Source organism: Epinephelus fuscoguttatus, linkage group LG1 (genome assembly GCF_011397635.1).
Source record: "Epinephelus fuscoguttatus linkage group LG1, E.fuscoguttatus.final_Chr_v1".
Classification (NCBI taxonomy): Eukaryota; Metazoa; Chordata; class Actinopteri; order Perciformes; family Serranidae; genus Epinephelus; species Epinephelus fuscoguttatus.
The window spans coordinates 51,145,665-51,159,379 of record NC_064752.1 but is presented as its reverse complement, the minus strand read 5'-3'; the positions used below and the strand labels follow the sequence as shown (position 1 = coordinate 51,159,379).

The following is a 13,715-nucleotide window of genomic DNA, read 5'->3' as shown; positions in this document are numbered from 1 at the left end:
TTTAAGTAAAAACAAACCTTATGGGACAACTTGGATGCATTCTTTTTTTTTTTTTTCTTTCTTAATGCTGTGCAAATTATCGGATCGGACTCAGTATCGGACTTGGTTTCAAAGTAAAGGACTCGTATCGGATGCAAAAAAAATGTGATTGAGACATCCCTAAAAAGTACTGTAAAAACTACATTTCATTAGATGGTTCTGACTCATGCATTAGTGTAAAAGCAGGATTTGACTGTTGTAGTTGGTTGAGGTGGAGCTCATCTGCTGATAAGTTTCTCCATTAATCGATTGTTTGTTTGGTTTGTAAAAATTTTGGAAACGGAGGGAGATAGCGTCACACTTCCCCAGAGCCCAAAGTGACACGTTCATAATGTTTGTTTTGTCCAACCAACAGTTCAAACCTTGACATAAAAATGATTAAATAGTAAAAAGTAAAACAAAACAACTCACATTTCTCAAGCTGGAGCCATGAAATGTTTTTGCATTAAAAAACAACTTAGATGATTATCGCATGGAGCTAAAATCCTGCCAAAACTACACAAACAAGAAACACAATGTGGTTTGCAAATATAAAACATAATTCACAAACTAATGCATTTTGTTTTGCAAATGCAAAATGTACCTATCAAACAAATACACAACATATTTCTAATAATAATAATAATAATAAATAATGATAAATACATTTTATTTATATTGCACTTTTACAGCTCTCAAAGATGCTTTACATTTAAACAAAGAAAATAAATACATACATATAAGTGCGAAGAGATAAACAGAAGACAAGGACGATAAACAACAACAAGGTGCAAAAGCATAGAGCTAAAGGGGGTACGTAAGAAACAGAGAATGAAAAGCTAATATTTAAAGGTTAAAAGCGGATTTGAAAAGGTGAGTTTTAAGGAGTGATTTGAAGGTGGATGGATTTGGACAGTCACGGATGTGTATAGGGAGGGTGTTCCAGAGGGAAGGAGCGGATACATCATGCTTCAGAATAAACACAGCATGTCTTGCAAGTACAAAAAGTATGTTCTACAAACAATATATTCTATGACGACAAAAAAAATGTCACACAGCATGCCTTACAAGTACAAAAAAATCTATCTTACAAGTAAAAAAAATCTGTGATTTTTGGCATGTTTTTTTCCGCTGTGAATGATATGAAGATTTTCTCACAAATGTCCCAACCTCCACAACAGCAGGAGGTGCTATGAGGCAATTGAGGCTATGAGGCACTGTGGGAGGGAGTATTTTAGGATGACAGCACTGTGCCCCAGCCTCTCAACTTGACCCCTCTGCTGTGTTTGAGGTGTTGGCTGGTTAAAGCCTTTTGGATATTTTTCGTGCAACTGTCGGACAAATAATAAGGCTTGCTATGCAGTCCGTTGTACTAGCAGACCGTCCAAGACCCCAGTGCTCCAGTTTTTTGGTGAGTGAAATTCTGCTATCATTTTATTTATACGTTAGTGCTAATTAGCAGGTGTCATTGTTTGCATGTTTCTGTAACTATGGCTGTTTGTCTTGCTTGTTAACTTAGCTCGCTTTCTAGCTTTCTAGCCTGTGAAGGGGCAAATGAAAAACAGAAGTGTTAGCATTTAGGGATATAATACTTTTGGACAAAGGGTGTCTATCTGAGGTTGGAAAATAAAGCTCCACCATGTTAGTTAGCTAATGTTATGTTATGTTAGCGATACAGTTGCAATACGGGCAATGTATTATTAAGTTAACGTTAATGGTAGACTTGGGAGGGTAAAAAGTTGTGAACTGTGTGCAGTCACAATAAGGTGTATGTGTGTAACTTGAAAATATTGTCACATTTAAGCATGGTTTAAGAAATAACATTATTCTAGCTACATGCTGTGTTGTTGGTTAAGCTGGAGTCTATTAATGAGGCTATACGGCAAGTTAATGTAAAATGTTTGATGGTCCATAAACTCAGACTTTATTTTTATTAACATTATCTCAAAAACAAGCATTTATAAAAGCAAAATTATAACAGTCCAGAAACTGTGACTGTGATCAGCTGTAGGTAGAAACATTAGGCTTGTTCGAGATGAACTGCGCCTCGCCTGAAAAGTAGACGAGAGCAGGCGGCCGCAGCGGGGGGCGGTGACAAAAAGCTGCGGTGAAGTCGGACAGTTTCCCGACAGTTTCCAGCACCTTCAGTCTGTACAGGAAGTCACAGACATACTAACATCCTGTCTGGAATGATGTCAGTTCATTAAAAAAGTGATCAGACCCATATATCAGTTTGTTTTCACCATCAGTCACACGACATGTTTTCTGTTCACAGAATAAACCCTCAGATCAGACAAATACAATCTTAATCTCTAAAATTCAACAAAAATGAGTAGTTTATCTAAAACGTCATATTGTTGGGTCGACATCTGAACCAATCAGCTGTTAGATCAGGTGACAGCCAGGCGGTACAGTCGGTGGAGAGCAACTGCAGCGCCTGGCTCTACAAACTGCGGCCGCCTCACTCTCGCTGCTTTATCGCCGTCCACTTCTGTAATACGTCAGAGCAAGTCGTGATGAAGTCAGACACAAAACTAACCTGCATGCATTGTGCGCCGATCGCCGGTGATCAAATCTGCGCAGGACTGGCTCATCTCGAACAAACCTAGTGACAGCTTCCCCACTGCTTACAGAACATAATACATCTAATTTTATTTCAGTTGTTTGTTACGTAAGTGAATGTGGTATGACAAAACTATTTGACTGCCACTTACAAGTAAGTGTAAATGTTAGGGTTAGAATATGAGGGCTGTGATGTGTCCACCACCCCTTTTAAGCTAAAATAAAGTGGTGACCTTTTGAACATTTAAGAAAATTAAGTTGTAATGTTAAAAAAAAGTCTGTGAGGGAGGTAACCTAACACATATTTCTTTACATGTCGATTTGTCTGTGTAAAGTTTTTATCAGGTTATGCAGACCAGCTGGACCAGTGGATGCTCAACATGAGGAGACAGAACTGGACTCCTAATAAGACGTCTGTGCAGTAAACACTTTTTGAGTCATCACTTTACTTTAAAGGATAACTTCGGTATTTTTCAACCTGGGCCCTATTTCCCCATGTGTATGTGTGCGTATGATTCATAGGTACAACTTGTTCTAAAATTGGTTCACTATTGACAGAGGCGGATGCAGCCGGGAGCCGTGAAACGAGCTAAAACGGTAACGGGGGCAAATGCGTCCTGTATAAGTTTGCACATTAAAAGTGCTTTTTTCCGCCACTGACCGGTTCAGATCGTCAGTGTTATCTCTGTAAATAGCATAGGATCCTTTTCCTTGACTTTTCAAGTGCTTTTAATACTATCCAGCCCCCCATACTGAGAGACCGGTTGGAGGGGATGGGAATAGATCGCTTCCTGACCTCCTGGATAACAGACTACCTGACAAACAGCCTCAGTGTGTCAGGCTTGGAAGAAGTCCTGCCACATACAAAAATACTCAGCTATTGTGGCTTGTATCAGGAGCAATCAGGAACGGGATTACAGGGACTTTGTGGATGCCTTCAGGAACTGGTGCAGTTAATGCTGTCTCCACCTGATCACAGCCAAAGCCAAGGAGATGGTGATGGATTTCAGAAGAAAGAGGTCACACCATCAACCAGTCTCCATACAGGGGGAGGACACTGAGGTGGTGCACACCTACAAATATCTGGGGGTCCTCCTGGATGATAAACTCGACTGGTCTTCTAACACTGTAGAGCACTTGTTGGGCGCTCTACGGGAAGGGGCAGAGATAGGCCTGTCGTGATATGTCGGTTAATTGCACGGTAAATTAAAAGGGAGATGGTAACTTTTCCGGCCGCGATTAATTGCCATATTCATGTGTGTTTGTTTTCCTCGTGTCTCAAGAGCGTTCACTGCTGTGCATCGTCTGGCACCCAGGTGAGTTGGTTCATTAGCGTAATGAACAGAGGGAAAGCTTTTGTCATCGAGTGTCTTTGTCTCTCTGGGGGAGGCGGGGCTATGGGCTACACACACACACACACACACACACACACACACACAGTGCGATCTTCATGAGAGGGAGATGAGGCGGAGAAAAAAAAAAGAGAGTTGAGCGTAAGAGAAAGACATGGAACTTGTTCCTAAACCAAATGCCACAGCCCCTGTGTGGGAGTGTTTTGAATTTAAACCAAATGACAGAGAGGAGCTCAGAAATTTGGACGAGCCAGTATGCCGGGTTTGTTCCAAAACCATCTCAACGAGAGTCTATTTTTTTGTATGTATTTATTTATTTTAATAAATAATTTTTGCAGTCCTTAATATTCTTGTTAAATAAATGTTTATTTCTCTTTAAACGTGTGTACTTGCATCATTATGCCTTTATTATCATTATATAAGTTTAAAAAATGGTCTAAAAACAGCAAAATTACAACAATAATAAAAATGTGCTAGAGCTTAGATCGGGTCCAAAAAATCCAGCCCGATCCCACCCGAGCCCGTGCATGCTCTGTCCGAGCCCGGCCCGTCCCTTTAACTGTAATTATGAGCCGTAGCCCAGTTTAAACCCGACTTTTTTTAAGGATAAGAACATGGACATTGAAGGCTGACTCTCGTCTTTCTTTCCATGGCATCCTTTGTCATGTGCCTCTTAAGTGTCAAGGTCCCCGTCTTTTTGCTGTCATATACCAACATCGTGCTGCACTTGGTACACTCAACGAAGCCGACGCACATGTTGTCACCGTCAACAACTCACATGTGCACAGCCAGTGGCGTGGCCAGTGGCCCCCTCAATTTCTGTTTTTTGATTTTTATCGTGGTATCGAATGAGTATCGAGAATCCTGGAAATTCACTGGTATTGGTATTGATTACTGAAATTCTGGTATCGTGACAACCCTATTCACAACTGGACTGGATTGTGAAATGGACAATTTTATTTTAATTTAATCTCTATTTATGCACTTATTTTAATGTATTTTATTTTGTTATTTGTTTTTATGAGCTGCTGGACAGCTAAATTTTTTGGGATAAATGAAGTTATTTCTATTCTGTTCTTTTCTCTATTCTATCAACAACACCGGGAACATATGTAATACAATGTGATTAAAGGAATTAATTAAATAATGTGACAGCACAGTGACAGTACAGCTGTGAATCAAGGAAAAGGTTAACTGTCACAAGACAAGTTTGCAAAATGAAGCAACATACTGTAAGTTTAGTAACAAGTACAAATTACAGTAGAAATGGTTGACATGAGAAACCACAATATAAAAATAATACTTAATGTATAGCTTACAGTGATTCATGCGGCAGTGAGTAAAGTCCAAATCCTAGTGTGGGTGAAGGAATAAAAGCTGCCTTCACAATTAAAGTGAGGATAGTGCAACAGTCAGTGAAAAAGCTATTGCATCTACGTAATGGAGTTAAGGTGTGAAATATACAGGAGCCATTATTCATTATAAGTCCTTGTGTTTGATACAGTTTATGTGTAGCAAGGTCACAGTTTGGGTGAAGAAGCTGTTCAAAGTTTATTAATGTAAACAGATTCTTGATTTACTTTGGTAACTCTGAAACAGACAATAAGGCAACCTGACAGTGTTTGAATGTAAATTTGCACCAGTAACATCCTCTCTCTAAGTAAGTAATGTTCTTGGAACAACACACTGATATTGACTATAATTAAAGCTGCAAGCAGCGATGAATGGGCCCTTGCACCTTTGCACAACTCAGGGGTGCTGACAGGATGCTGGCTGATGCCCACATTAATTTCTGTTAAAGTAAAAGTAAGACCATGCACTCAGGAGTGAGACAGTATATTTATAAAGTGAGGCCGTTGGAATGACCTATTTCACATTTCATACCACTTTCTCTTTCCACTGTGGGGCGCTGGAGAATGTACTACTGACACATCATGTCAACTATAGACAACAGTATGTAAATTTCAGGTAAATCAAAAGATAAAATATATATATAAATATATATATTGTATATACTACGGGCCAAAAGTTTGGAAGCAAGGCCAATACAGGCCAAACATTTGGAAGCAACTTCAAGTTTCTGTTCACAATGCCTCTCTTAAAAACCAGTATACTCAATTTTCAAAGATACAAATACAACAGTAATCAGTTTCAAGAAAGGATATATTTTTTCCACCAAAGGAATCCAGTTCAAACGAAAAACTTCAGGATTTCCAAATAACATATCACAGTTCAATTCAGTTCAATCCACACATTTCATTAAACAAAAGAAAACTCCACCCCAGGTTTTCCCGCAAACAAGGAGGTAAAGAAAATCCACTGTTGGCTCTGACTCAGTCCAGTTTCAAAACACTAAATCAACCCGGCCCAAAGATTCCAAATAAGGAATAATGAAACGGAAAGTAACCCCCGGCTTTTGCCAACTCGCGGGACCGTGTGTGAATGCCATAACGCTCCGGCGTTGTTCAGGCGTGGAGGCTCCGTAGGATCCCTTGATACCCGCAGCGGGATCTGTGAGGTGAGGCCGGTGGCCAGATGGATGATATTCCACAGGGAAGCGCACCTATTTCGCAGACTTTGAGCGGTGTAAAGTGCCATGGTGGGCCCCAGGACTTCTGGCTCATTTCTCACTCGCCGGCAACTCTCGCCATACTGCCAGGAGCGGCATAATGTAGGGGCTGGTCTACCTGGGCTCAGCTGATCGAGCCATCCTACTGGCCGATAGCACCGGCGAGTGTGTCTGGAGGTACCTCAGTGTCTGGAGGCGAGCGAGCCATCAGCTGACTGTCTTATAAAAAGAATAACCAAAAACCTGGCCATTGTTGCTGTTCTGATTCCTCCGATCTTTTATTACCAATTCCGATTTTGTAAAAATAACATGATCGGCGCCGATACCTGATCCGAGGTTCGGATTGAGACATCCCTAGTACTTTTAATTGTAATGATTTACGTACATTTTACTGATTACACTTGCATACTTTAACTTAAGAAACATTTTAAATACATGAATTTGACTTGTAACCGAATATTTCTACAGGGCAGTATTAGTGACATTTACTAGAGTAAAGGATTTCAGTACTTCCTCTCCTGCTCGAACCCGGTCAGGGTGACAGACGCCACGCGGGAGGCCAAAAAAATTCACTGGGGAAACCATCTCGTGGCACATGGATGCGCACAAACACTCACAGATAGTGAATTTATGTTGGGACAGCAGGCAGGAGCAGTTGTTAACGCACCGTGGCAGTGTCAAAACCTCATACACAAAAAAAAAAAAAAGGAGAGTCTGAGCGCAGGAAGCCAGCAGCGCATGTATCAGCTCCCACAGTGGTGACTGTGTGTGTGTGTGTAACTGCCAGGCACTGACAGCGTGTCGCTGGTTGTAAAGCACTATCAATACTTAAAGAGTTATTGTAAACTTAATTCACATGTGACTTTAGTTGTTCTTTTATCTCAGACATGTTAGGATGTTACATACCTTGACATGTTTTGGCGGAAACTTCCACCTTCCTCAGAAGTGTCACTTGGTGGTGGCTGTGACGCGTCTTTATCAGCTGATCTGTCAATCAGCCAATATTAGGGAGGCGTGACCATCCTGTCACGCCACCTGCTGTCCGTCCGCCGCCTCTCCAGGATGCTGCTCCAGGTGTGGGAGAGCATGTATGCCCCCTTGTCCCTGTTCATTGTCCCTGGGCCCCGCTTCCTTATTTCAATAGCCTCCCTGATCCAGCGCCGGTATTTGTTGTCCTCGGTGTGTATAACTCTGGCCTTGTCCCAGTCCATAAGATGATTTTCCCTTTCGCAGTGATCTGTTATGGCTGATTTGTAGGGTTCTTGTTGTGCCTTTTCTTTTATTGCTCTTGTTTGTCTTATTTTCCTCTCCTTCTCGCATTCCTTTTTAAGTTCTTTTTTACGTGTACTGAAGCTCCTCCCTGTCTCCCCGATGTATGTTTTATTGCATGATTGGTATGGTATCTCGTATATGGCGTAGCATTTATTGTTTTGTTCGATCTTGTCTTTTGGGTGTACCAGAATTTGCAGTAGTTTTGTGTGTGGTTTGACCGGTGGGTTTATGTTGTGTTTCCTAATTGTTCTTTGGATGCATTCGGTGACCCCTCTGACGTACAGTAGCGTCACCACTCCTCTGTATTCTATTTTGTTTGTGTGCTTCTTTTTCTCCCGGTGTGTGGTTTCTTTGTTTTTTGCCTGTCCTGCGCCTTTCTCTATTGCCCAATGTGGATACTGGCATGCTTTTAGTGCATCCTGTATGTGTTTCTCCTCCTGTGCTCTGTCTTCCGGGTCTGTTATTATTGCTGTGCGTTCATATAGCATTCTGACCACTCATAATTTGTGTGTTGTGGGCATAGACTGTATAAAAATATGGACATACTCACCGTGGCATCACCCATTTCGTTTCTGAGGAGCAAGTTTGAAGCTCAAAATAGTCGGCTCTGGGCGTCACCATCTTGGCATTGCCTGACTCCGCCCAACTCCCGGACAATCACAAATGGGCAAAGAGGTGGACCAAAGGAAGCCTGGTTGCTTAAACACGCCCACCTCGCTCGACGCTGCTAAGTTAGCTAAGAGAATCAATACATAAAACCTCAAAGAGCAGCCCGGCATGTTTTACCTATGGTTTTTAATCTGAAATGGTAGCAAATTCAGCTACAACAGCAGCCGGGGGCTGATTTACACTTAATATTTAAAGTGATATAGTACTAAGTTGGATGCCGAATGTCATCTAGGCAAACTAAAAGTAACAAAATAAACCAATCATTTACTGTAAACACAATCTGCTTTATTATTTTTTGTTTGAAATAAACTGCAACACAGAGGTGACAGTGGGCACAGTGGATGGAGCAAAGGATGGAGATGGACCTAAGATGAAAAACAACAACAAAAGCTAGTCATTTTAGATGTCAAATTACACTTGAAAATTCTGCTGCTTATTTTCTAAATAAAATAGTACAGCTAGAGCTTGTAATAAGAAAACAATCTGCCAGTGGAACAACTGAAAATTGCTTGAGACGGTTTGAAATAATATGCATTTGTCTAAGAACATGTCCCTTTTTCATGAGATTATGTCTTATATTAAAAATTATTCATCTCAGAATGTTCTGCAGTACACTGAGCAATTACAAAGGCGGTTTTGTTGTTAACTTACCAGGTAGAGCTGAGGTTGCAGCAGACACAGAGGGGACAGTGGGCACAGTGGAGGGAGCAGAGGATGGGGATGGACCTAAGATGAAAAACATGTCCCTTGTCATATGATTATATCTTATATTAGTATATCTTAATGAGACAATTTGACTAGAAATGAAATATATATATGGTGACAGTTTTTCCCTCACCCGATTCATTAGCCTTGGCTGAGCCTGAGGAGGTGGACTGCCCCTGGGCTGAGCCAGTACCTCCTCCAAAATACTTTAACAGTGCTCCTGGGGAAGTTTCATATAACTTATGACCATAATAGGGAGTTGATGTAAAAGGAATATGTTTATTTACTCACATAAATTACTATGCTCTGCAGCAAACAATTGCAAACAGCATATTTCAAACTATAAGTTAACTAAGTTAATTCATTAACGCAAAAACATATTGCTAGCAAACATCACCACGTTTGTAATTAACGTTAGTTGTTATTAAACATCTATCAAACGTTATCAAAAACATTGTTTTGATGCCCAAACGTGACCCAGAATATATATATATATATATTTTTTTTTTTTGCAGTATATATATACATATATATATATATATATATATATATATATATCAACTTATGCACAGTATTACACAAAAACGTTTTGAACTAATGTTAGCTAGCTAATTTGCTACACAATATCAACAATTAGGGACTTAATTTGAGGAAACCTTTCGAAATCTCTGTGACACCAAATGTTACATTACCAAGACATGCAAACATACCTTTATCTTGTTGTTTTTTCTCCTCTTCCTCTTTCTTCCTTTATATTTCTTCTGCCCCTGAAGGGTATGTCCTTTTTTGCGACATTATCAGGCCTTCCACCTGCTCCTAGCTCCTTGGATGTGCAGTGCGCACCGCATGGCTGGAGCCTGGATGCACACATTACTAGCGGAGATTTGACATTTAAAGCAGAGAGGCAGTGGGAAACTACACTCTGTTAATATAATATTGTCTTTTTGTACAAGAACGTACATTTGATAAAATATGAATCATCATCACTCACACATGGAAAAAAAAAAATTAATTTTTTCTTTTTTTAAGTGAATTGCTCTGGGGGCCCCCTAGTGTTCATGGGGCCCTAAGCAGGTGCTTAGTTCGCTTATGCCTTGGGCCGGCTCTGCTTGCAGTAATTTGGCCAGGTTTACAGTGAATCAGCGTGACATATGAATTAAGATTTTCATGTAACTTTAGTAACGAGTTTTTTATTTGGATGTCACTTGATTTGAATAAGCTAGTTAATAAGCTAAGTCCCATTTAACGGTAACGTTAGTGTTCTTTCTTACCATGAATGTTTTGTTGATGCCAAACAAGAAATTCGAGTTAGTAGTTGAATTTGCAGTGTACATAACTGGCTGACATTAAAGATTATATCCTAGAACCCACACCGCTATTGCAACCAGCGCACATATTTATGATTTTGACATTGATAAAAGTCCAAAGGGGACTGAAATGTATCTGTAACGTTAACGTTACTGTTATTGACAGCGCATTGCGAGATTAGGCTCTAGAACATGATAAAGAAATGTAGAGATTGTGAAAGAAAGGCAGTGTTATACTTGTTACAAGATGTTAATTTCTTTCAGTACATCACCGGTGTTGAGGTCATGGCCACTTGAGACGTCTCCACCACGTCTGCTACACACAGCAGAAACTGTAAGCACCAGTTTTGGCTACTTGACTTTCGACAGCTAATATTACATTGTCTTCCAAGGATCATAAGAAAGCATTTCAAAAACTGTCATTTATATTTTGAGGTGTTGCTCCCTGTTTTATTTTATCCTACAGATGTGACATAATAGTATTGTCAACAAAAAGAAGTGATTTACCCTTTATATTTAACTTTCTGTTTTTTATTATCTAAAGCATTTATTACACTCATTTTACTTTCATAGGCACAATGTGGATCATTGATGACAGCTACGTATGTCCAGCGTGGTGTCCAGAGAGCTGCAGAGACCTTGGGAAGCACCCTCAGCATGCCGGGCATCCGTGTCTGCTGGGGTGGACTGCAGTGGAGAGGCCTTCTCTCCTTCTTTTCCCACTCCCTGCGAGGAAGAGCGGCACCAAATGTCCTCATCATCCACTGTGGCGGCCATGACATGGGGAAGGTCAGCAGTGTCAAGCTGATCGTGATGAAGGAGGACCTGCACCAGCTTCACCTCCAGCATCCTGGCATTAAGATAATATTTTCATCATTGGCCCAAAGGTGCAGGTGGGAGGCTGGTGGCAATCCAGCAAAGATTGATAAGGCCAGGAAATGTGTTAACAGTGTTATGGCTACATTTGTTCATAGTTTAAACGGTGCCATAATTGAGCACCCTCACATCAGACACACTCATCTCACACCTGGGAGAAATTATATGTTTTTAAGTAAATTAGTTTAATTGTCTTAAAGACCACCTCCAAACGCAGTGAACTGCTTACAGTTGGCAGTGTCACTGCTTTCGAATTTGGCCTTTAGGACACATTTTGTTAGGTCTGAACATAGCCCAGGCTGTCATGGCTAATGTTGAGTTTTTGATATTCTTTGTCTGTTAAAAAAAAAAAAAAAAAGTAGCTATAACACTGTTACCACCTCTGCTCTTCCTCATCCCTACAATCCCACCCTTTATCCCCTTTTCCCCCTACCACCCCATGTACTCTGCAGCTCTCTGGGCCCATGCTGGGCATGGCTGTTACCACTTTCACAGGCTGAGTCTGTTTTGACTAAAGGGGTATTGACTTTTTTTGCTATGTCCTTTTATTTAAAACATTCAGTTCATTTTTAACTTGTTTAAAATTTCAATAAATTCTATTTACATTTGCACTCCTTTTGTCTTTATTACTGACTGAATTTTGTATTTCACAATCAAATCTAACTGTCAATTGAAAGGACAAGCAAATCATACACTACAGATAAAACATAAAGCATTAATGTTTAAAACTGACATTGACAAGTAATTAAGCAGTGTGGGGCCTGATAATTTTAACTGTGTTCTTGAAGATAAGTAAGCACCTTACACCCAGCAGCAGAGCCTGAGAAGATTTTGGAGAGTAACCTTTGTTTGCTGCTCTGTTAGAAGTCTAACACAGAAGAACGTGACTGGATAAAAGGGCTCAAAGTGAAAAACAAAGAATTAGCTGGGCACAATAGTTTTGAAGCCCCCTTGTTCGCTATGTTGCCAATTCTGAGAGGGTCTTCCTCAGGCAAAGGTAACGTGACGTTTTTATAGTGAGGCAAATCGTAATACACAATTGGCTGATGATGTTTCTTTTTTTTTTTTAGCCTTACTATATAAGCCTAAATACCGAGCAATACCCACAGAACCTGCTCATATGTTACAACGTCACAAATAAATGATACCTCCTACGGAGCTTAAAACTATTCAGAGTGCAGATATTTCCTTGTTTTTCACAAAAGGAGAATAGTTTCTCATTGAATTTTCTTCATTTGTCTGAAAGAAATGTTCAAACAAAACCAGCACATAACATTAGCTTTTCATTTTGTGTTTACATTCTGCTAAGATAAATGCAAACTTGGGTAAATGTTAAGACATAAATGAAAACATTAAGATACCATTAATAACTATTATATTTTGTTAATGGTTTAAATCACCACTATAATTCCAATCATCACAGGAAACTGATGAATGACAGCTTTCAAAAAATGTGCTTTTACTGTAAAGTAAATTTTGTCTGATCCATTTTATATAACAAAAATTATAACCATTACACAAAATAAAGTCAAAGCTTGCATTCATGAAAACATTCATATTAAAAAAGGTTACAAAAAGTACACAGTAACAGTAATTATAAAACCTATGGATTAAGACGCAGTGTCAAAAACAATCTCTTTACTGTGGAGTAAACATCACATTGGCCTAGGCGTTGTAACTTTCCTCAAGTGTACTACATGAGAGAAAGATGACAGGTTAAAAACAGGTAGAAAACACTGACTACAGCCTGTCTTGGTTAAAAGCCCACTCACCACCAAAATGATCTTATTACTGAGTAAGTGGCTGTCATTCATAAAACAGTTTTGTGTTTAAGTTCCATAGATATTCGACTTTATATTTGAATGTGATTTTAAATTTAACAGTGTACTACCAAGACAACTGGAGTATGAATGTACAGAATGCAATTCATCAACATTAAAATAATTGTTGCTATCAAAAGGAAACTGAACTGTTCTCAAAGCTCACTGCCACTGTGGAATCATGCTATGTTCGGCTGTCTCATTTTGAGAATATTTTTTTCCATTGGTTCTTCACAGCCAGTGTTGCCCAGCGCGCCGCGATTCAAGCAGTCCATTCCAGTGATCCGCTCCAGCACTTACTATCAATCCACCAGGTCAGCATGCAGACACACAGGAAACAGCAGCACCAGGCTGGCACTGACACTACAAAAATAACTGAAAAGGAAAGGCTGCATTGTTTGTTAAATGTCAACAATGTCTTGTGGTGTTAATCTATTTTTTATTTATTAGGGGGCGAAGCACAAGTGTGTGGAGTCTTGCTGCTATTTTAATTTCAATGTTAGACATTTGAAAGATTTCTTGTGTTGATTTATTTTCTATTTATTAAGGGGCCAAAGCAGCCAAA

At 39.8% G+C, this 13,715-nt stretch overlaps 1 protein-coding gene and 2 long non-coding RNA genes across 3 annotated transcripts in view; 1 reads left to right on the top strand and 2 right to left on the bottom strand.

Annotated features, from left to right (window-relative positions):
• The window catches only part of LOC125886100 (uncharacterized), a 233,265-nt gene that overhangs the window by 158,659 nt on the left and 60,891 nt on the right, over nt 1-13,715 (top strand). The gene's annotated exons all lie outside the window — the stretch shown is intronic.
• hdac11 (histone deacetylase 11) overlaps nt 1-13,715 on the bottom strand; it is a 184,627-nt gene that overhangs the window by 145,696 nt on the left and 25,216 nt on the right. The gene's annotated exons all lie outside the window — the stretch shown is intronic.
• LOC125886145 (uncharacterized) lies at nt 8,619-9,577 on the bottom strand. The gene is made up of 3 exons (XR_007448999.1): nt 9,281-9,577; nt 9,094-9,168; nt 8,619-8,807 (listed from the first exon to the last, which is right to left on the bottom strand). It is a non-coding gene; the product is annotated as an uncharacterized LOC125886145 (long non-coding RNA).